The 25,238-nt window shown below is 34.1% G+C and overlaps 1 long non-coding RNA gene across 3 annotated transcripts in view; it reads right to left on the reverse strand.

Moving 5' to 3' along the window:
* Window positions 1-21,046, reverse strand: part of LOC117101131 — a 28,673-nt gene extending 7,627 nt beyond the window's left edge. Inside the window, exons 1-4 of one of the 3 annotated variants that reach the window (XR_004444233.1) lie at window positions 20,926-21,046; window positions 18,447-18,675; window positions 17,084-17,115; window positions 16,383-16,441 (exon numbers count right to left, since the gene is read on the reverse strand). This is a non-coding gene — a long non-coding RNA (uncharacterized LOC117101131). Of the gene's footprint in view, window positions 1-16,382; window positions 16,442-16,580; window positions 16,779-17,083; window positions 17,116-18,446; window positions 18,676-20,925 lie in introns of those variants that run through there. The other 2 variants (XR_004444235.1, XR_004444234.1) reach the window with 2 other exon arrangements.
* Between the last annotated feature and the right edge of the window lie 4,192 nt (window positions 21,047-25,238).

Below are 25,238 nucleotides of genomic sequence, written 5' to 3' on the forward strand. Positions count from 1 at the left end.
TTCATATTCTTGACAGAAATTTGACCTCTGAAAGGTCATTGTTTGTCAAAAAACCTGCGCCTAAGACAACTGAAAAGCGGAGTTTCATTCTTTCGTTCTGCCGGGTAAAATCAATTACTTTAGGCGACGTTTGTAGACTAACCTACTCGTACCAACGTCCACATGTCGCGACGCTGGAGTACTATTCAGCGTTTTTACTATATTTCTAGGTTTCCTATTTTTACGTTTAATCGGCTCATGTCTCAGCCACAATATTTTGAGGCCAATATTATTTACGAACCCATAAAAACTTATTTACTAGCCTATTTCAACATGCTAATTATTACATTTAGGCGACGCTTGTTGTAGACTGGCATACTGTTTTCGGAAATAAATACCATTTTATACACATGCGCAGATCGATTCGCCAGCAGCAGCGAGTCGCCAGCAGCGAGATGTCACTGCAGCAAAACACTATTGTGCACGGTACCAACGCTGTTCTAATATAGACAATGGGTCGTGTCTCATATTATTTGTTATATTTTTATTATTCATTATTTTCACTTGACTCGCATAAATAATTTTGTTGGAAGAACATTTTATGCAGTTTTACTTCGCAGCACTTCACTTGCAATTTGCAATTTCTAGTTATTATTATTATTCTAGGAACAGACAACCTAGGAACAAGACAAGAGTTTGACTGTCTGGTGGAACGTCAAAATAATTGTTGTGGGATGGATTAAGAAAGGTACTGTATTATGGAGTGTGTGTCCATCATTTATAATTTTTGGAAATTAAAGGTTTACTTATCTGAAGCCAATGAAAATCTTCGATCTGGTGAAATATCTTATCAATAAGACGTAAGTTTTCAGACTGATTTACAGATATTTTATTGCAAATATCTTTAACTGATAACCAACCAGTTTAAAGGCATAAATACTGTATGCAAAGAATCATGAATGGTATTATCAAATATTTGCGTCTTATAATTACTGTAGCGATGAAAATATTTTCTTACTTTAATTGTTAATTGAAAGGTACAGTATGTATCGGTACAATACAATTGATTTTGTTATTTGAAACTTTTACAGCTCAAAACAGATGGTAAGTACTATGTGTGTACACACCCTTAAGGCATCGCAAAGTATGCAAAATTCTACTTTACGACCAGGCTGAGAGACAAGTAATTGCCAAATGTTGTTCAACCATGTGAAAGTTTCCCTCAAATTACTTGCTCTGATTAAAATTGATGAAAAAAAATTGAAAAACTGTAACATTTATTACAAGTGTACAACACAAACATAAATTTCTTACCTAATCTGTATACCTTAGGGCCCATTCGAGCAAAAAAATATCCATGCGATTTACCAGTTAATTCACTGGTACACACTTTCTAAAACGCTCTGACACTAGTTTAATTACCTTACCATCTAATTATCCACGACAATTTTGACCACCAAATTGCTGGGTAGAATACCGTGTACGGAATGACCATGGAGCCGGAGACGATGATAAATCAACCTTATTGTTTTTTTCCAAATGTTTTGTCCACTGCCCAGCGCGAAATTCAATAAGTTACCGCCCAGGCGTGGTTGCAGCTCTCCTTCGCCTTCTCACACATGCACAACGAAATCTAAATTTAGTTGCATAGCTACGCGATCGATTTGTAGATTTACAGTACCATTATTCGGAGAAATAAACTTGAATAAACTAGCCAACGTACAGATTTTAAAGCAGCCATTATAAGTTATTGAGCTACATTATCGTTCCACCGTGCCGTGCTGTGTGTACGAGGGCCAGTTATAGCAGCAGTAGCAAGAATGGGTTGTTGACCATGGCAGTTGAAATTTACTTCCGGAGTAGTTTCGTTACACATATTTACCGTGAGCTAAAACTTGCTCGAACCCGGTGAAATAAATGGAATACGGTTGGCGTTTTTTGCTCGAACGGGCCCATAGAGAAGTTCTATAGGTGCCAAGCATGTAGAAGCATCAGGCTCTATTTACTCATCATTGTGAAAAAATGGGTATTAGTTCACATAATACACATGGAGAGCTCAAGTTCTCTGACCCCTCCCAAAATAAATGTGTTTTATAGCTTGCCTGTCATTTTAAAATAACAAGTACTGAGGACCTTTCATGGATGAGGGCAGAGAGCTTTGATCTTCCACATATGGGAAGTAAAGTTTGTTGGTTCTGCCCAACACTCTCAACAAGGAGCCTAGGTAAATAAACAGATGAGGGTCAGTTTAAAACCTCTACTGTATGAGTAATAATTAGGTTAGGTCAAATGTACTCTTTATCACATCATATTTATTGCTAAGGTCCCATAAAAAAAAGTATTAGTTTATCACCTTATCAAAGAATAGAAACTGATGAGGAGGGAGGTTTTTTTTTTTGTTTTTTTTTTTGCCAATCCCGCCCCCATTTTACCAATGATCACAAGTAAATCAATGGTTAGAGACACATATATAAAAAGTCATAAGAATGGAATCAAATTTATATTTAAAAAATATGTTTTTGTTGTACCAGTAAGCATATTTGCAAGAAACCCTGAGCTTTTCAAGTGAAAAAAGATGGAAAAAGGACCATTTAAGATAAAAATATATGTTGATTAAAAAAAAAAAAAAAAAAATCCAATTTTTCCCAAAAGTGATGAGGGAGCGGGTGATAAACTAATAAAAAATTTTATGGGGCCTACTATTAAAATCTTAGACCTTGTCTAGAGTGTTTACACAAGGCAGTTATTACAACATGATCTCTTGCTCATCTATTTTGAACATGTAAATTCATTCTTTATGCTTTACAACTCGTATACCCATAATTACCAATGTGGAATGTGACTCAAGGGCAATCTGTAAAACATATTAATCCAAAAGTTTTTATTACACAACTTTAAATAAATTGTGGGGGTTTCAAGGATATTTATCACATGCATTGATACTGTACAGTACATTATTACCAAACATGGGTTTTCAGTAAACCTGAATTACCACAGTACTTTGAACTTATAGTTGTTGATATCATTTTGGGTATAGCAAATTGTACATAAACCACAATAAATATTACTGTATTTGGTGCCCTCTGGGAATCAAAGTAAAGCCATTATTAACTTTGCTTGGGATGATTTGGAGAAAAATATCAAAATCGTTAAATCCATTTTGCAGATTTTCTACAGTAGTTGCTTGGAAAAATTTCTTATATAAAACAGAGAGAACAAAAAAAGCATTTAACTCATCTCAAATCATCTATCTGATGATCACAAAGAGGATGTGTATCGTAACTGCAAGAAAAAGCCCTATAGGCCTACAAGTAACAAGTAAGTATTATTATATACCTCATACATAGATTCCAGGCATCTGATTGGTTAAAGCGGGCAATAGAAAGTACTATTCCCCTGAAAAGTACAATTGCCCTGTCGCATGTGCAATCTCTAGGCCCACTTAACATCGCGGTAACGGTAAAGGGGACTGTGACCTCTAAGATGAAAGAGATGAAGCCGAAAGCAAAAGCACCAAAAGACAAATTAAGTATGTCTTGTCAATATTCGACAAATATTGCAAGACAATGGGTACTGTTAAAATTGAGAAAATGAGCAAAGAAGAGCTCTTTGATGGCCTAGATTAGTGTTAGGCCTCTATGCTAGGCAGGAAGTAAGTAAAGTACTTGTAGTATCTATGTATGAAGTATATAAAACAAATATTGACTGCTCTAGATTCGGGGAACAGCAAAATCTATTGCCCATCGGTGATGTCGACACTGTAGCCTATCTTCCTTTCCAGAGGGGACCCAAGCAAGCAATTTTCAAAAGAACATCACATGCTCTGCAGCTATGCAATGTTTTCTTAGGAAGCCATGTTTTATAGCTCATTGTCTCATCAGAAAAAAAGAAGCCAATCAGTTGAAAGCCCTCTTAAAGCAATTAATAGTTTAAAATAGATATAATTAACACCATGGTCCTCTGTGTATGTGTAATGAATGGAAAAACAAGATCCCTTCTACCTACCTCTAGCCTCAAAGAATGTTTGGTGATAAAGGTGCGATTAAGTACATAATTTAGCCTAAGACAATGGAACAAAAGACTTCACAAAAGATTTTCAAATACAAAAGTATTTTCAGTAGTATCTGCACATTGTAACATGTAGTACATGCTTTCTCCAGCCACTACCTCCTTAGAGGCCAAGTGGCCTTTTCCAGTGACTATTAATAGACTATCTGAGTCATGGTCTGATTGTATGAGGATGTTGTCAAATTTAGATAAATTTCCTTCAAACTTTAGTACTGTAGTTAACTATAGAACAATGAAAGTGGATCTACCGTAGTTAATTTTAAAAAGTAGCATATAAACAAGTGCTGCAGTCATAATCTTTAAAATTTCAAGAAATCTATAGTATCTGATGATCGATTGATGGATTTATTCAGTGTACTGTAAACACCAAGCCCAAACGTCTGAAGAAGACATAGTATTTCCAGTGCAGTCTTCTGGTGGTGATTAGAGAATAGTAAGAGACAATACCTTAAGTAAACTTTTCCAAAGAGCGTAATGTGTTCTTAAGTGCACATGAGCCATAATGCACATGACCACAGCCGCCATTGTCAATGTGTCTACTTTGTAAAAGTGAGAAAGTAGTTACTGTTTCCCATCAGCCATATGTAAATAAATCTGTTAAGATTTTCCAAACACTGGATGGAAGTTACTTGAATTCCCCTATTGTTATTAAAATCTTTTCTGTCTCCTGCTTAAACATTAGGAAATTATACTTACGCTCCATTCGCTTGGAATCTTTTCAATTTCGATTAATTTGTTAAAAATATACATAAACTGAGCTGACAAGTCATGCTAGCAAATATATTGTTAGCCAATATAGACCTACATGGTGGTCCCGAACATGTGTTTTCTTCAAATATATTTTTGTCTATATTTGAATTAATTACTTTGGACCAACGGACCTTCGGACCAAAGGCCCTTCAGACCAAAGTACCGTCGGACAAATTCACTGACCCCATAGCCTGCACCCTGATTTCTAAGTTGTTACTCTATTCATTGTATCTTGTGCATCCAAGCTACCAAATTACACAAATCAAGGTAAAATCAAAATTATAAAGATTCTACTAATAAATGAAGGCCTATGGCAAATATTGATTTATTAGGTGTTAGTTTAGTTTGGTGGTGTATGTGTTGTGTAGTTAGATTTATAATACTGTAACTTTATGTATATTTATTCAAAAAGTGTTTTTCATAATATTAGCCATCACTATAAAATCGAGTATAATAATTAAGATATCTTAATACTATTTTGACATTTAATAATATTATTGTTACATTATACTTTGCCACCATTCCGCAACCTATGGGTCGCGACCCATGTTTGGGTTGCCAAAAAATATTGATGGGTCGCATAATTTCTTCAGATCATGAAAACTTTACTTAACATGAATGAAGACAACCAAAATTAAATTACAGTAAACAAAAGTGCAATTTTAGCGTCACAAGTGCGCCAGTTTACTTTTTTTATGCGCGAGTTATTACAGTTTCATATTAAAAATATACTATCAAAACATTTGTACTTCAGGTATGAAAACTTTAATGTAGTTTTGTTCATTCCAATGTGTTAGTTAGGCTTTCAGCTGCAATATTATAATGAGAAAACATTTTTAAATTTAATGTGTCTGTGTCTTCACATAACCCATAAATCTCTGACAAAACTAGGAGTTTATAATAAAATGTCTGTAGATCATCAACTTATCGAAAAAATTTTTAACTTACCTAGTTTTCTTTTCATTTTTATGGGTTTTATATAGTGACTTTGTGGATGATAATATCTCTTATTCAATTCACAAAAGAATCAAGCGGGTGGTTCTTCCCACTACCCCTCACCTGTATAAAACGATGGACGTTTTATTGACTTCGGGTTCAATGGGTCGCGTCTGAGTGCTTCACATATAATTTGGATCGTGGGCTAAAAAGGTTGCGGAACAGGGCTTTATACCTTGTTTAGCGAACCCGCTGAACTTAAATATTGATGATTTTGAATAAAAATAAAATTTCATTTTTGGTCAATTAGCACACCTGCCGCCACAAAAATTGGAATTTCAAAAAAAATTAAAGTTTATTTAAAATTTTTATTATACCCTCCGCTACCTTGAAATCTCCAAAGATAAAATATCTATTTTTCTTTCTAATTGTATAAATTTGAAGCATTTAACCATCCCATTTTACCAATAAAATTCACCAATAAAATTTTATATTTATGTTCTCCTTCATCTTGGTGTTTCTGGCAAAACTATCTGCTAAATAAAAAAAATAAAAAAATTTATTTTTATTTGTATTCCGTCCTCCGCTGATAATCTTTAAAAAAATAAGTATGCGAAACAAGAAATAAAAAAAAATCTCGCCTTATGACAAGATGTCTAACCTATGTTCTTTACATTATTACCATAGTCCTAGAAACAGAGACCTAGGAGCACATGTATCCTCAAATTTTAGAAGGCCTACAGTACAACAATTGGTTGTTTGCCCTCCTCACAAATCTACATACTGTAAGAATCAAGGCTTTTAGTAGATTTTAAGAGTATATAAAGCAAGTCCAATAAAAAACAGTACTTTTTCAGAATCACATCTCAAAATGCATATCCGTGCAAAGAACCACCTATATTTTTTTATCCTACAGTATCAGTAATCATTCTACCATGAAAATTCTAGACCATGAATCACTGTCGGTCAGACACTAGCTTGCCTAGGAAACTTAACTATTCAACCGCATCTGACATGACACGACAGTAGGCCTAGTGGTAAATGCTGCTTGTCTCTTATCTGATTTCCTCTTTCCATTTTTGATCGAGTCATTATAAACACGGCCTTGATCTTCCCCACATGAAAATGATTACTTCCTATTTTATGAAAGAAATTGTACAAATGCAAGTAATAGTTCAAATCGTACAGTTGTATAAACTTATGCAGTATAATATAATAATTATGTTCCAAAACTTAAATAGCGCTTCATAACAAAGGCCTCAAGTGCTTCAAATTATTACTCCCAGCCACTGGATGAAACACAAACACAGTATGGATCAAACCTCTGACCTCAAGTTTCAGAATCAAAATCGAAACAAACATAATAGCTACAATTGCTTCAAAGAACAATACTAATAAGTGTCAATAATTAATACTTTAGAAGTAGAATTGCTACTTTTATGAAAGGAATTTTGGAACTTCTTTATGATCCAAAATTCTTGTTTTTTGGCAGTGCTAATTGTTAATTGTTATATTAGCCCAATATTTCACATTGTTGCATTATATGTTTTTATACATTTATTGGAAAATTTTAACTGTAGACTGTAATAGTATAACATTGACGAATAAATTAAACTGTAACTTTATCATACACAGCAACCTTTGGCTCAACTGTAATGGACTGATTACTGGGTTTTAAATGGCTAACACTTATACTGAGCCTATAAAAAAACTAACAAGAAAAAAAAACTCTTTCAAATGAAATGATAATGATGCATGTAATTCCAAAATAACAGATAGTATCCCATAGAATTGTTAAAGCCTTTAAACTGAAAGCCTACATACAGTATTCATGGAATACATTTCTAGGTCTTTGATTTTTGTAAAATTTTGAATATGTGGCGAAAACTTAATATGGTACTACAGTACAAAAATGTACATAACATTGTCAATAGGTTAATGTATCGTACAATATTTACAATATTTCCATTCAAAGTGAATAAAAATTGGGAATATTGTACAACGAAAGTATAAGTAATAGTCAATCTATTGCCAAGTCAAATACCAGAAGGCAGTACTATAGCCCTACGGATATTGTCATTATGAATTGATAGGAGAATACTAAATATATGCATGCTGAATACATTATGAGGAGCAAATCCAGTGAAAAATCTGGGTATTACAGTAGAACCATGTGACGTTCATGTGACACCCCAAACCCCCCCGCCCAAACCCCCCCGCCCCGATCCAACATGGATAGATAAAGCACTGCATCCAAATGCACACAAGACTATAATAGGCTCTCTACACCAAAGAAGAGAGGATATGACTAAATTTTGATAACCCCATGCTTGCACACTGCACAGTATAACCTCATCAGATGTTTGTGCAGAACTAAAAAAAAAAAAAATGAATGTTGCATTGCTACCGCAGTATATTGTACAAGTCTCCAGCCAAAAGCCCATACTATACGGATAAGAGTAAACTGGTACTCACTATATAGTTCTACAGTATAAACAATTAATTGTAGGCCAATGTACATACTGGTATACAATTAGTACTTTGAAATGATATGTTTAATATACACTTCACAGTGTTCAGCCTCCCATAGAAATCGCTAAGTGATATCGCCAGCTCCTTTGGCTACACTGATTGGTCAGTTGAATTTGGGAGCATTTCTGATGCGTCGGATGGGGGACAGCGTTTTCACTGCAAGTATTGCAGTGAAAACGCTGTAGCAATTGTGTAGTGATTCTATGGAAACTAAGCTTTAGGATGACAATTTACAGTAGGCTTTGGTTAATGGATGGGCCTAATCTAGATCTGTCGGACAAATTCAATTAGTGATTATCATACAAGTGCTGTAAGTAGATTTCATTACCGGAAGTTCAGTTAGACCATGGTTATTTTTAACAAAGTTTGACTTCCTTGCTCTTGTTAAGTTATAAATTGTTACAGTCTAATTGCTACAATCTTGCTGGTGTGAATGAAGTTTCTAGCTTTTGAATACAATTCAATAGGAAAATACAATAATCTATTAAGCTCCACGACTGCGGTTTCTGCATGGTTGGTGTAAATTAATTCAGCATTTGTGTTCTTAAACAAGTTTTTAGTGTTTGATGTTTTTTTTTATTGATGCTGTTATAAACACATAATTTCATGCATTTGAAATCTGAAATGAACCATTTTGAAGCTGTTATTAAGGTTAACCAATCCAACTTGAAACTCATCAAATCCCATTCATTTGCAATATAATATCATTATGGCTACTAAACATGGTAAATAACTTTAGAGTAATTATAATTAATGGCATTCTTCTTGAACTTAAACAACTGTTTGTACTGTATATTACAAATCCCTACTTTCTATATACCGTAAATTAAATGTGACCAACTCTGGCAAAATTACGCCGTTTGTCACAATTTTTAATATCGCAAAACACTCAAAACATTTGCAAATCAGTTTTTTGCATTTTATAAGTGAAGATACATTGAAGAACATATCTACAAAATATCAATCACTAAATAACTGAAAAATATATTAAAATTGTTTTTAAAACTATTTATTTTGCAATCTTTGGAAGCTTTTTCTCAAAATCTAATGGCTGATATCCAATGAATTAAATACTGTATTCATAACTTTGCTATACAGCATGGTACTCAACCAATTTCCACCAAATAAACACTTTTTTAAAGAATATTTCATGCAAATCTAAAAATACTAGAACTTAATTTTGAATTTTCCAACAAACAGCTGGTTTTGCCGGAGCCGGTCACAAATATATAAATTTCCAAGGGCCCATGTTCAATTCTTGCCCAAAAAGCTTAGATTTTACAACTAATAACACTGTAGCCTAAAGGTGTAATTTTAAATGGGTCATTATTTCCACCAAATATACAGACATATGCTAACCACTCCGATTTTGGCAGAGTTACTCCGTTTATTTAAGCAAAATTTGGCACTCCAAATCTTTCATTAAGGCCGGCTACAATAAATTGCGCATTTCCAAATAATAAAATCCTATGATAAAAAGACCAGTTAATTTCATCCAGAACAGCGCTCTGAACTGTATACGAAAAAGTAATTCGTGCTCTGTCTACTGAACAAATGGTCTACTGATTTCGTAAGAACAACAGCCTAGTAAAGCACAAGTACCAAAATGGAAAGCGATGTGGATGTAGGCCTAGGCAGTGCTCGAAAATCTAGTAGTAGTAGGGTTAAGCTTCCTCCAAAAAATAAGCTACAGTAAAACACACGCAAACAAGTATCCTGTCATTTTGAAATCAAAACTAGGTGATGCCTACACTCGTTTTGATCTGTGCGGTGTTGACTTTCTAAGTAAGCCTAGGTAGGCCTAGGCCTAGTCTTGCATGGCGGTATTGCTGATGTAAAGCGTCATTTTGAGTCAAAACGTCTTTTAAAATATGCCGATAATATTCGATCACATTGGTACCATATATCTTGGGGAAAAAAATTAACATACTCTGCTGATATTGCCAAAACTCCTCTCAATAGGTTTTTAGACTCCTGTTGTTGGCCTTCTAGGGTTGGAATGTCTGAATATAACTTTATTATCTACCACACATGCTTACAGAAAAATATACACAACAACAGACTTATGGTAGAGTTTAATAACATTGTTTTTTGCAATACTACAGTATGCCAATGAAACCAAATCCTCATTGCTGCCTATGTTGGTGTTTAAGGAACAACTTCTACCACTGACACCATTACAGAAAACCATAAAGGAAGGATGAAGGGTAGACAAATACAGTATGAAAAGTCTGGTCTCATTATTTCAGTCGATGTCAGTATCTATATCATGTTTACTGCCTGTTACAGTATCTATGCTAATATTAATAAACCAATATACTCTATATTTATTATCATGTTAATGTTATCTAAAAACTCTCTTAATGTTACTGTACAGTACCTTATTACTCTTCAACAGCCTTATTATGTCTTCCCATTCGCCCAAACTAAATCATCACTTACTCCTTTGCTATAATTATATGAGCTTAGTGCTCAGTATTATGTGACTCTCACTTGATAATGACGGTTGAGCCATTGTAACATGTCGCGGTATAAACTTGTGACTTTTATTAAATTGTTTTTATTACCAAATTCTGCCGCCAATCTTGATGTTTTTCTACAAATGTGTTTAAACTTTTTCTGGAGCACATTTTGCAATGAGCTTTTAATAATAAACAAAATAAATGTCTTTTGATTAAATATTACTGTAAATTATTGGAAAAAATTAACAGAGTTCTTTAAAATCAGCTACAAGCATTCACAACTCAGAAAGCCTTTATATTGTAATACTACTGAGCTTTTTTCAGATTTAATATCCAATATTTATTTTCTTCCTTTCTACCTTTCTGTTGTATTAAATGCCAATGTAGTTTACATTAAAACACTACATAAATATCGATTATCATTCTCATTATTATTATTATTATTAGTACTATTATTATTATTATTATTATTACTGTATTAAAAATTATTATTATTATTTATTCAAATTACAGAAGGTCAAATGTAAATACTAACCTCCAGGCAGAATTACATTGACAACCTCTGTCAGTCACCAGAATTGCTATTGCTAGCCTTGGTAAAGTACTGCAAACTGGTCTGTCATTATTTAAACTTCTCACCAAAAGGTGTCAAACTAAATCCCAGGAGTACAAGTTAAACAACACCTTCAATGCCCTCAGTATGGGATTACCTAATAAATTAAATCCATCCCAAAGAAATAGCTGAATTAAATGGGAACCTTATGGTTTAGCTGTGTTCCCTGGGGTTGCTGGCTTTGGACACAATATTAGGTCATTGCCTCAGTGTGCTTCATTTACCTCTACTGATTAAAGAATGTACATTTTATCAATATTTATGAGCTAGTTGGAATCATTTACACTTACTGTACAGTACAACAAGTGAGCGAACCTTTTTGAACGCTATTCCAAAACTAAAAACAATTACATTTTCTCTACTTTAACCGAGTCATAAACTCATACATCTCTCTACCTGTATAATTTGTGCAACTACTGTATGTTTATTGTATGAAGCAGTTTGGCACAGTGGCTTCCCAACCCCAAGGTCAGGGTTTCAATCCCTCACTGTGCATTTCGCATGTGTCCTTGAGCAGACACTTTATCTGCATTGCTTCTCTCCACCCAGGAGTATCATAAATGGGTACCTGGTGGGGTTGCCTGCTCCTGCGCTGATTCCCAATAGCAACACTTGGCATGCGGACCCAATGACCAGGGAAAAGGACTGCACTTTATAACTGCAAAGGAATAGACGCATTATAAATGCCCATACCAGTACCAGTTTATTGGTATAGTATACTGTATCTACAGTCTAATCTGTACACCTGTCAGTATACTGTACCTGTACATACATTCCTGAAAATCTGTATAATGTGACTACATACCTGTACATACAGTACAGTACAGTACTGTACGTACACACCTACATACTGTACAATACAGTATTATGTAAACAATAGTTTGCACACTGACAGCCTGTAGTGTAAAGTACACCTGTAAAGAATGGACTTTCTGTGCAGGCATGACAGTGACAAGAAGTTAAATAATTTGTTGTTCTGCAATATTGTTCAACCAACTCCTATACATATAGTATATTACAGTACACTACAATATACAATAATATAGAGATACATTCCTCAGTAACACCTTATAGCACACTGTAAATTTGCATGGCAAAAGCCTAGCAAGGACAAATTACCCCTCATTGTGCTTCTAAATGGTACTGCTATTGATGGGATGAATGGTCAATGGTCATAGTTAAAAGCAAAATATCCATCACCATTAACTGATTATTTTAACAAAACATGTACTTTCAAACTTGTAACAAAATATCAATAAAAAGTATCCCATGAACCCTGACCTCATATCAAATTTCTGTAATAGTCATCATTAATGGCCACCTACTGTAACTGAATCATTTTTAACAGTTAAGAAAGAAATATAAATTTTATTAATTATACAGTAAAGTACTTTCCAACACTTAAGGTACTGAAATCCCATCTGGCTATATCACCTTAAGTCACATTCATATAACTTTGGTTAAGTCATGGTTATTATAGACAATATTTTTTATAACGTAGCGTGAGGTGTCAATTTATAACCGTTGCTTTTCTTGTAAATTGTAGTTGCCTGAGAAAAGGAAATTGAACAAATTGCGAATTATACTGTATAATCAAAGAGCAGGCCAAGTAAAACTACAAGTTTTGATGAGGCATACTGTACTACTATAGAGTACTACAGTATTACATGACGATACCACGTCATACTATTCCGTTGCTACCGGCTACACAAATGTGTTCAACCGACACCATTTTTCTCCACTGACAAACCATTGATCCCAATTTCTAACATAATTATTAAGAAGATGTTTCTTAATTTTTCTTTGTAAATGTTAATTGATGATTAAATGTGTGTTCGATATTAACTAATACAATGCAAGCTTTTTGTGTTTTTAGTACATTTTGATGGTAAATTATTAGGTTTTAAAATGCCTATTCCAGAAAGCCTATTCTAAATCATTAAGATTATGAAGTCATTCAGGCGTAATGAACGGTAACCAATGTCTGGTTGACAACAAAGAACGCCACCTGGTGTTGTGACGACACGAATGTTGTACTCTATGTCTTCTAGTGTGAATTCCATCATTCTCATAGAGTCCAATCACACCTAAGAGTTATGTCGCCTCAAGGTCTGCATTTTTTAGTGTGAACAATCAATGTTAATGGTAGATTGAGACTTATATAGCGCATAATACATGGTCTCTATGCGCTCGGGACTAGATGTTGCACTTTACAATAACTTTCTCCTCCCCTAAGGGTCACTTCATGTCTTCAGCAGCCAGTAAACCGGCGCACTTTCATCTGTCTAAGACAGGGGCCGAATGAACCAGTACACCGGGGTAACCCCCTACTCATCTCGAAAGATGTACTGGTTTCTTTAAAGTGCACATGAGCATTTGTGAACACTGGGCCTACAGTTTATAGTCCTTATCCGAGAAGACTTGTTCCACCATCAGAACTATAGGAGCGAGCCGACCGCGAACCCGTGCTGATATTGTTGGCCATGATCACGGTGCCCCTGCTTTAACTGCTCGGCCATTTGGCTCACTCACAATAAATGTTAAGCCGACCAAAACATAGGCCAACTTTTGAGTCGGCCAAGGTCCTGCATACTGTGACCTGGGCCGACTCAACTTAAAATCTGAACATAAGCAGAACCTGGGCCGGCCCAAATTCGTTTTGATTGCGGTCAATTTGTAACAAATAGAAAATAAACAAAATCATTGTTAAAAGAGAATAAAAACTGATTTTCTTTTGGATGCTACTCTATGTTGTTAAACTAATGACATATACAGTTAACTAAGTTCATATAAATGAATCTAGTAATAGTATTAAATAAGCCGCACTCTCACTGCGCACCACAGTCGCGAGCGATGCAATTGGAGAACGAAGTGCCACAATGCGCGCACAACAGTCCATTCAGACTGCCACTGACAATCATTGGACAGTGTCACGTTGTCTGGCGTTCACAGGGAGCGGATTTGGATTCATCGGCAAAAGGTTGTACGACCGTCACACAACGCAGTAATGCCTGGCTTTACAGTGCAGTATCATGTACACTGGGTTCACGCTAACCGATCGCCAAGTAGCCATGGGCGAAAACAATTTTGAATTGGCGAAACAAAAAACAACTACTTTAGCCGTTTTGGCGAAAGCTAAAAATAATAAAAATGGTTTTTTTTAAATACTTATACATTGTTTCTTCGTCCGACCTCTCCATGGAAATATTTTTCCGTCGGCACGATCAAGGCCAAGATCTCCATTTTACGCTACTCCATTGCCAGTGCCATGCGACGTTTATGTGTGTTGTTCTATTAGTGTGACTACAAACGTCACTGTGTGCATCGCAAATTATTTTGTTATTTTAAAGTGGGCAGCATAACAATCAGTGGCTGGATGGTAACGACTACAGTACCGACACAAAATACTGCATTTTTACCTGCGCGCAGGCTTCGTAGATACATCGTAGCCTGATATAAACAATCTAAGCAAGGCCGGCTACGCGAAGTGAACCTATGAAGCAAAAGCATGTTGTTTATTTGTATGTGCAGACAGACTGCTGTAGCTATAGTACTGGAATAAACAATGTATTGCTTGATTGCTTGATGAGACCGTTAATTTAAAGTATAGAGTTGTTTTTCAATAAGAAAAACGTACAATTGACTTCAAAGGAGTCTCCTCTTCATCTCGCTGTCCACGAGTCGACAGGAACTAATTGTTTGTACTGCTGTATTATTTTTTTTAATTATTAGCCTGGCCTAGGCTAGCCTATTTTTTTATTTACAATTATTTTACCTCTTTAACTGTTAAAAAAAATGCCCTCAATGACAATACACACACGTGAAAAGATTGTTCATCAAATAATACTTTGTAGCCTTGATTTAGTACGATAAATAATAAATATAGAGAGAGTTAACGTCCGTTAATTGTAAAATTACCAAATGTCACATGCAAAACTCAATGGAAAATAAAACTTGGCAAAATGCCAGTTCATCTTGTCAACCCCAAAAATCCAGCATCGGACAGAGTGTGCGCCAATCAAAACACAGTAAAATGTGTTAAAGGTTAACCTCGTGGCAAATGTTGAAAAGCTGTGAGCGACAGTGAGACGAAGAAAATGCGGTCTAGCATGACTAGCCAATACTTCGGCAAAGTACTGATTTCTGTAGTTCATTAGTATTGGATCGCTTAGCAGGTTCTGCTTCAAATTACGGTAAACAATAAACAACGTGATCTTTAAGTAGAAATCGTAATAATTTGTACATGATTTGTCATCAGTATTATTATTTAAAAGAATAAAGTTTCTACTAACAATATCAGATCAAACTTCTCCGAATTGGAATGTTAAACCAGTATAAATTACTGTCTGCTGTCCTCCTCTATGGGAAAATGTAGGCCGTAGGCCTAATGACATCGAAATTCGAACATACCGACGGCCCACTAGGTTACCTAGCTATCGAACTAAACACAGTTTTAAAACATGATCGATTTAATAAAAAGGTTCACGACAGTCGGCTAGCTGTTAGCGTGCCCCTAATGCCCAAGTGCACACACAACAGCAGAACTAAAGCAGCCGACTGTCGGGTAAATAATGGCTTTCGAGCTTGGGGATTTTTCCTTGAATGCTTGAATGATTTCAATGGCCAGGCCGCGATTTTTTCCCGTACGAAACATTTGCATGAAACTTCACTCAGGCCATTTAAGTGCATGATTAGTGGCTAAAACAATTTTTAACATTTTAGCCAATTTTGGCTAAACAAATATCCAATTGGCTAAATTTTTTTTTTTAGCTTTAGCCAATTGGCTAAACAAAAATGAAAGTTAGAGTGAACCCAGGTAGATATGTATTTTGCTTGTTATTGCTACACCATAGTGAAAAGTCAACACCACACATTAAATTGATATTCAAAAAGCCTGATTTGAGAAGATTATGTCTTGTTAAAGCAAAACAAATTGGAGTTTAGCAAATAGAATGGAAATATTTAATGAAAGACTAGTCACATTACGTGACAAAAGAATAAAAATCTAAGTGTTTCACTTGATAACAAAACACACAGAATAAGTTGGCTAACAATTACCAAATCAATTTCATTCTTTGTGGAAGCACTCGCAGCATGCAAACTTCTCATTCAAAAACAAAAAAGAAAAGTATATAAATAATTTACTCAGTTAAAAACGGTGTCAAGTTAATCACGTTCTGCCTTTAAATGTCAATCAATTATTAATGCCCATATTTCTACAGTATGTGGCCCAAACCGGAAAGGAATAACCACAGGCTGCGAGTGACAAGGGATAAAAAAAGTTTACAATTTGTAAACAATTGAAACAGAAACAATTTCTGGGGCAGACATAAGTAGGCTTTACTTTAGAGACCAGACGACTATGGACTGTTTACCCTACTGTCCGTTTACCGCTTGTCAAGGCCTTCTCTTCATTGTCATTATAGTAAATTAATGCACTGGAAATTGCAAGAAAAAATATTGTAAATAATTAATTAGTGCCACTGGGGACAGGATTTCAGTACTACTTTAATAGGTTCCTGGGTCTAGGTTTCATGAGTGGAATGGAGTGGAAGAGTACTTTGGTAAGAACAAGTTGTGAAGTAACTGTTTCTTATCACACTAAAATAGTAGGGAATAGTGGCATACACACTGAAGAGAAATTACACTATTAAAGTTTTGGTATGTTAACAAAATTACTGAATCTATTCATTTTGCCATACATATAGTGTTTCAAATTATAATGAAACAAATTATTACTTACAGCATATTGAAGTCCTTGGTAAAAACATACACCTAAATAAAAAAGTAAAAAAAAAAATGTAATATTATTCAATAAAAACATTGATATATAGGTAGTTAAATTATTATTAAAACCAATATAGTTAAATCATTGTTAAAACTAATTAACAATACAGTATTTCCAAAAGAAAAATTCATAAATAATTTCAAATAAATATATTAATGATTGTAATATTCTTGTTTATAAAATTTTAAATAATATGGCACCATCTTACTTAACATACTTGTTCTCTTTCAATGCTTACAGCTATGACTTTCGTAAAAGTAAAACAAATGTATATGTTCCCAAACCAAAGACTAATTACAAAAAAAGAAGTATCTCATATCGTGGTGCTATTGAATGGAATAAATTAACCCCTGATGTTCAGTCTTCTACCAATTTAACTATTTTCAAAAACCACATCTGTACTAATAATTAATGAAACCAAAGTTAAATACAGTAGAAAAATGGATTTATTTTGCGTCTGTCTAGCTTATATAATGATTTTGTTGCCAAATGTCCTGATGTTGATATATTTTCTAATTCTTTATATGTATTTAAATGTCATTTAAATAATTATCTTACGTAATTTTTATGTGTTTAATCGATGTAATATTTAACTCTACAATGTTTTAATAATTTGATGAATTTTAAATATTTTATATTTTTATATTGTACATAGAAATATTTTACTACAATCTTCGCCTGTAAGTGGGACCTTCTTGGTCCTGTTGGACGATTGAATAAATAAATAAATAAATAAAATAAAGATTTTTAGTTCGAAAACACTTTACAATAATTTTTATATCTCTACTACTGTATTTAATGCACAACTTATGTTGTTACCATGAAACAGAGATACAGAATATGTTATTCTTTAACGTACCAATATTAATATTTAAAAAAAAAAAAAAGAGAAAGACTAAACGAGAGATGGAGTGATCTCTTCCAAATGGATCTTGGTGAGAACTGGGAAAATCTGGCAAAGAACAGAAATGAGTGGAGTTTGAGGAGGTCATCGACCAGCAGTGGCCTGACAGGCTGATGATAATGATGATTAATATTTCATCTGTACAATAATAATTAAGTTCAGTAATTATACAACCCTTCATGCAATGTATCATAACATTAACCTATATCATTTTAATACTTTAATGATTTAACTCTGTGTTTAATAATTGTTTTGTTTGAGTAATTTTAAAATGCATTTTTTTTTCTGCTCTGTATTTCTTTTCGGACAATATGAGTTAAATTGAATTGTACAGTATTAAACCATGGTCAAACTCTGTAAGAGAAAATACCGTGAAATTACTTGTTCATTCATACACAATCATATTGTACCAACCTTGAGTAAAGGAGCAATAGTTAGAAAATACAAACAGACCAAGTACCAGGGCTATAGGCCAAGGTTTTACCCTCAACTCCCTAGCAAACATGGCCTACAAGCACTCCTTAACACCAACAGCACAACAAGTTCCTGGTAGAATGGTTTATTCCATAAAAGAAGTTAAAATCCAAACATTAAATTCCTTGATCGTAATCCGTTCACCATTCTTTTGGGATCTTTACCTTCCCTGCAAAAAAAATCAAATATTATATTATTCTTTGTATGGGTTCCACTTGGTCAATTGTGAATAATGTGTGGAGGTGAGTAGATTGATGGTTAAGATGCTTGCCTTCCAATCCCAGAGTTCAGTTTCTGTCAGTGTTGCAGTATTTTTTCTTATGACTAAAACAATCAAGATTATATGTAAATCATCATGTGTATCACACCCTATTATATTGTAAATTCAACATCTTTTCCATAATTTCTATAATTTTATGTAAAGCGCATAGAGGCACTGTGTAATGTGCGCTATATAAATGTAACTTATTATTATATGTTTGTCTTGTGAAATGGATTTGACACCTACAAGTAGAACAGTGACATTTGCTATTGTTAATCCTTGGTGCATACTGTACATGTGTGCCTAAAGAAATAAATAAAAAAATAAAAATAATTTTTTTTAAAGTCAATCCTATATTTTCTAGATTTTGGATTTTCTTGCTTGGATGGGCAACACAAATTGTGGTGTTTTATGACCTCACTCATTACAGTAGAAATATTATGAATTAGCCAAAAAAATAGCGTAACACTAAACAGTGTCTGTGACCTCAGGAAATCGGGTGAGTTTAAAACTTCTGCAGTCACCACTTTTGCAGTACCACAACTGCATAGTTATGTTACCTATCGTGACGTCACACTTTCTTAGTTTTGGTCACTTGTTCAAATGGTGGGCTTGCACTGCTGGGTCAGAGAGTCGGGTTCTAAAAAATATTTAAAAATGCATTTTTTCATTGCATATTGCTGATGTCATACATCAATATGCAGATTAAAGGTCAAAGAAAGGTTACAAATTTGTTTTGTTTTCATCCATCCTTTATTTACAGTGTCGTTGACGTCTGAAATTTATACTAGATTAAAATCCACTTTTTTTACCAGAAGGAAAGTTGCAAGAGTTTAATTATTATATCTACTTGTTAGTTAATTATATGATGATTGTAATTTTGATCAAGTATGAAGAAATTTTATCGTTAGGAAAGTAGTTTTATTTGAGTATAGAAAAACCTAAATATCCCCTACCAAGATGCTGGTGGTGGGGGGTAGGCGATGGGTGAATATGGTGGGGAAGGGGTCCTACTACCGAGATGCTGGTGGTGGGGGTAGGCGATGGGTGAAGGTGGTGGGGAAGGGATACTGTGGATGTTGGGGAAGGGGAGAGAGAAAGGCGGTGTAGACGTGAAAGGTGGTGGGGGATGAGGAGGTATTTTCATTTGCATGTGGCAATAGTAAATAATGTAATGTACTAAAAGTGTACTGTTCTTAAATAATAAAGATACAGAAAAGTTTTAACATAAATATGGGAGGGCGGGGTCTCAGGTCGGGGGAGGGAGAGGATGGAGATAAGTTGAGAAGTAGTTTAGTGAGGGTATGTATAACAATTATGTATAATAATAATATCTCATTATTGTAGGCCTATGTAAGTATTTTTTAATTACTTTTAATTTGTACAGTACAGTACTTAATATATCTTAACCGGGGGTGGGGAAGGGATAGAATGTGTTGGATGTTGGGTGGTATGGGAGTGGTTCTAGTAGTTGTTAAGGGTTGTATAAGTGCAACGCTACACAAAATCTGTTTAGAAAATAATAGGCCTAGAGATATATTATAAATAAAGTTTTAATTTGTTTATATTTTTAGTTTTTATTCTACAAATGTCAAAAAGTCACATTGTTTCCGCATAATCCCTTTACCATATATCGGGAAAAATAAAATATTTCAAAAAATATAGAACATTAACTAGTAGCACGACTTCAATCAAATAAACATTGTTTTAATGTTTGAATGTTGTAGAATCTTTCACCATAAGTTTCATATCCAAACAAGATGATTTTTTTTCTTAACATACTGCAGTGTCAACTATAGCACCTATGTTAGTTAACTTTATTAAAACATTTTCCAAAAAAAAAACACCATAGGGTTAGAGGAGGGTAGAGTGCTACAGTTCATCAGCGACCATTTCTTTACAGCTCACAGACAAGGTCCTTTGGAATCAGTTTCGTCCTAGCCTAGGCGTATTATTACAATGTGCTCTGATGAAGCGCGACCACTTGAATAGAAGCCTATATTTGGCTAAGCCTATGCCTAATTTAAGCCTAGCTACCGCCGTGTGTACTAAACACGGAGGCCTTGGAAAATGTCTGCTCTAAATAACAACACTACAATAATGAATAAAGTTGTAATCTTAAAAATAAAGTGTACCAAACAAGGAACTTAGACATACCTTAAGTAAGTGAATACGATATCAAGGGTACAAAATATACAAAAATTATGACAATACGGCCACTACCAACCTTGCCCACTCTAGCCACACGGTAAATGGTGGTGCTAAACTAAAGATCTTGGAATTGGAAGTTGTATTAAAGTAAACTTTTGTTCAGAGGTAACTGCTTTGGTCATTAGAGGGCGCTGGTACCAAAAATATCACATTTTGTTTACTTCGTATTATATATACTTTTAATTGAATAACACTCAGGGGATTGACATGGCCATTTCGTCCGTCATTTAGCTTTATTGAGGCATCAGTTCATATAATACTTTGATGAGGGTGGGTATTGGATTGGGGTGGGGCGGTGCTTGTCAAATGCTTGAGTGACGTTTACCCAATTTGTACTTTGTTTTCTTTAGTGTACTGTATTCTGTTTGAAGTTTTATTTTTGGACGCACCTTTATCACGTGAAGTGTGACGCTGTTTCAAAAGTGTAGTTTCCGAATAAATTATATTATTAGAATACTATGGTCACGAAGAGTCAGCTAGCTTTCCCACAGTAAACCTATAGTTGAAAATATTGTTAATAGGCCCTATACAAAATAAAACGCAATGAAAATGTAGAATCGATGTAGAGAGACGGTACCGTACATTTCAAAACTGCTTAATAAAACAGTAATTATTATAATGAGGTAGGCGAGTCTTAATAAAGTTAAAAATTTCAATGGAATGAAAAAAAAATGAACCAAATATAATATTTTTTACTTTAGTGAATCCCCTACTAGGAAAGCACTTCTGGTTATTAAGACTGAACTGCGTATAGGCAAAGTCAATACCTTTCAAATGTCGAGAGCCCATAGGCGCTACACGCCACTGCTCTGAATACGCTGTTTTCGAGTAAACTGGGACATTGTTTGTGGCATCCTGCATGCAATGGGGTTCAGAGGCCAGAGTACATCTTACAGATAAAAAAAAAATATTAATAGGATATACAGTATTCTAATTATCCTACAAAAGCAATTTTCAATTTAATGAAAGAGAAAAAAGCATCCACTTGGGTATATAGTAAGGTGTTTTCATTTATGGGGTATTTGGGTAGCCTTGCTGGACAAAGCAGGGGATTCTCTGGTGAATAAAGGGGTAAGAGCTGCGGAAAACCCTACTGGTTACGGCCCCGGGTAGACGATCATGTGTACGAGATGAATTTTGAGAACTGTCCTTAAAATCGGAATAATTTAAACTAATGCAATAAGCTGTGCAAATTTGAAACACTGTATCCGTAAGATGTCCGTAAAATGATAGAATGACAGCGCCTATTTATAAACGGAAAATTTGGCGTACTATAATAGTGTGATCGTTTCTTATTGGTTATATAGTTAGTTACGTTTATGTTAATAAAGCAAGGAAATGCCATTTTATATTCTGAAATTAACCTGCTGTATACGATTAGATTGCGCTAGAGAGAGAAGAGGCGGAGGCTCAATGACCCTTCGGAGACTTCTCACTCTAATTATTTCTCACTCTAAATGGTTTCATTACATCAGAATCATCATTAGTATAATCATCATCGTCATAGTAATCGCCACCATCATAATCACCATTATCTTCATTAATGTCATTATAATAATTATTGTCACATTATTATCAAATTCTTTATCATTATGTATTTCTTTAACTTTATTATTATTATTATTATTATAATTATTATTATTATTATTATTATTATTATTATTATTATTATTATTATTATTATTATTGTTGTTGTTGTTTTTGTTGTTGTTATTAATATCATTACCATCGAGTCCAACATAAGGTATTATCATTATTTGATAAAGGCTCTGCTAGCAAATTACGGTAAATTATTTGATGTAAATTAATGCCCTAATTAATTTGGTTCCGGATAAAGTGGGACCAACCGTTTAAACTGCAAATCCCCTATACTACCCCTTAAGTAAGTCTGTTAATCAGCACAAAATAAATTATTCCGAACTGTTTGAATAACTTTCCTTGTAAATTACCAATTCAATGTTTTTTAATCATTTAAGGTTTCCAAATTTTATTACTGATATAATATATACAATGATAGAATAGGTTTACACGTGAATTTGTCATGATAGAAAAATCATGGAGAATATAACTGTAACTTATTCTTCCATGGTATAAGCATTTATATAACAACTTTCGGATACGAAGCACTATATTATGTTTACAAAGAATATAGAACAAGCTAGACACTCAATCATAAAAGAATGACAGCGACCTCTATAACAAAAATCCGTTTCGTATTATAATTACATGTGGATAAAGCAACTGTAAACTAGTAAAAACATAATACAGTACATTTAATACACCACCGCACTCACTTCCTGTCATTCATTCATTACTTACCAAACCAGAATGTATTAATTTATCAATAGCATTCTAAAACAGCAAAAAGAAAATTCTAATCTGACACTTAGTATTATTAATTTGATTTGAAATGATTGTACTACAACTAAATGAAATAATTTAAAATTAGAACAAGAAACTCTTCTTTATGAACAGGAGAAACTTTAAATATTTCTTGTAAATGGACCCTTTTATTTGTTGGTAAAAATTGTGATGATTTTGTAGGAAATTAGTTAATCAGTAAGCCTATGGATAACGTTTATTGTAAATTACCAATTCAATGTCTGAATTAGTTTTTAAGGTTCCCAGATTTGACTACAGGCATCATGTCTATGCCTTTAAAAATCTACACATAAATTTGTTATGAATTAGTATAAGAATTTACATAGCACCTTTCCTTTCGGATACGAAGCACTTATGTGTGTATTGAAGAAACAGTAAACTTCTGTAGACACTCATTCATAAAAGTGCGACAGCGACCTCTATAACACAAATGCATCCGTTTTGCACTTAATTATAACAATTACATTATAAAAAGCAATATAAACTAGTAATACGTGTATACCGTAGAAACATATAGTCAAGGCTTACGCATTAGGCGTGAAACTCCCGAATTTGCAGTCTGTCTCACGCTCTCACGCTTGAAGACCAAAATTTCACGCATAGGCCTAAATGTTATTGCCTATAATAATAATAATAATAATAATAATAATAATAATAATAATAATAATAATAATAATAATAATAATAATAATAATAATAATAATAATAATAATAATCTACACTGAATATGTCGTTTTTTTGTTTTTGTTTTTTATTTTGACAAAGTACTGTCAGTGTCGTCGGATAAGATCAAAGAACACGCTACTAACCGCCACGCGCCCGATTCTTGTGTGAATGTGACAGGCTCGTGGACAGCAGAAACATGCATTCTCAGGAAAAATAATGCGGATTCTTAACCTACTTTCAATTGTAAAAATACTAGCCTAAAGAATGTATTTCCGAGCATCTAGGAAAGGATTTTTTCCGGGTGAAGGGGGGAGGGGGAGCGCATCAGGCCCACGACCCCTAGGGGAGGGGTTTTTAAAACAAAATCTCCCGCCTGCAAATTGGTCTATGTGTATAGGGCCGGTATCCTCCATCCAAAGTGGCACTCCTGGCATATATTATATAGACGTTTTATTAAAATATATTTGATTTTTGTTTAAAGTCTTACCAGATGGCTACATACAACACACCGATCAAATATTTTTTTGGGTCCCGGCAAATCGGACCCAGAACCTCACTGCTGTTCTTGTTCTTACCAAACTTTAAAAGCGTCCAGAACGGACGTGCAGGAAATTGTGTACACATAAACTAGAAGTGATTTCCATCATGGCCCTTATTTTTAAAAGTTGGATACACCTACAAAATATACCAGGGGTTTCAGCAACTACTGTGCATTACTGTCATTACCACTAATAAGACACGTCGCATGGATGGCGCGGTCAGTTAACGCTGTGTAGTAGGTAACCGAAGATCGTGAGTTTGAAGCGTGTCTTGGTATTCAATATTTATTTATATATTTGTGGGTTTTTTCAATTTTAGGACATTTTATTTTTATTTTTTATTTTTTTATTTATTTTTTCTGTTAGTGGTAGTAATTAATGGCAATTATGAACCCATGCCGAAAACCAAATTTAATAACTTAAGCCAATACGGACTATATTTAAACATGAAGGATATTTCCTCCATGATTTAAGCATGTTTTTGTAGTGTCAACAAAAAGCCTCGTCTAAAACGCTGAATAGAGGTAGCCTTAGTTTAACTCTTGTTGAACAATAAAGTATGCCTGTATTGATTTTTCCGCCAATGAAAACTCCCCTTTATACCATTACCAAAAGTCATCGATCAGGAACACCTTCCTGCTTGTTTTGCGGATATACCTAGCCTACCTCTTT

Source organism: Anneissia japonica, unplaced genomic scaffold (assembly GCF_011630105.1).
Source record: "Anneissia japonica isolate Jap-2015-1 unplaced genomic scaffold, ASM1163010v1 scaffold4054_len1135799_cov195, whole genome shotgun sequence".
Lineage (NCBI taxonomy): Eukaryota > Metazoa > Echinodermata > Crinoidea > Comatulida > Comatulidae > Anneissia > Anneissia japonica.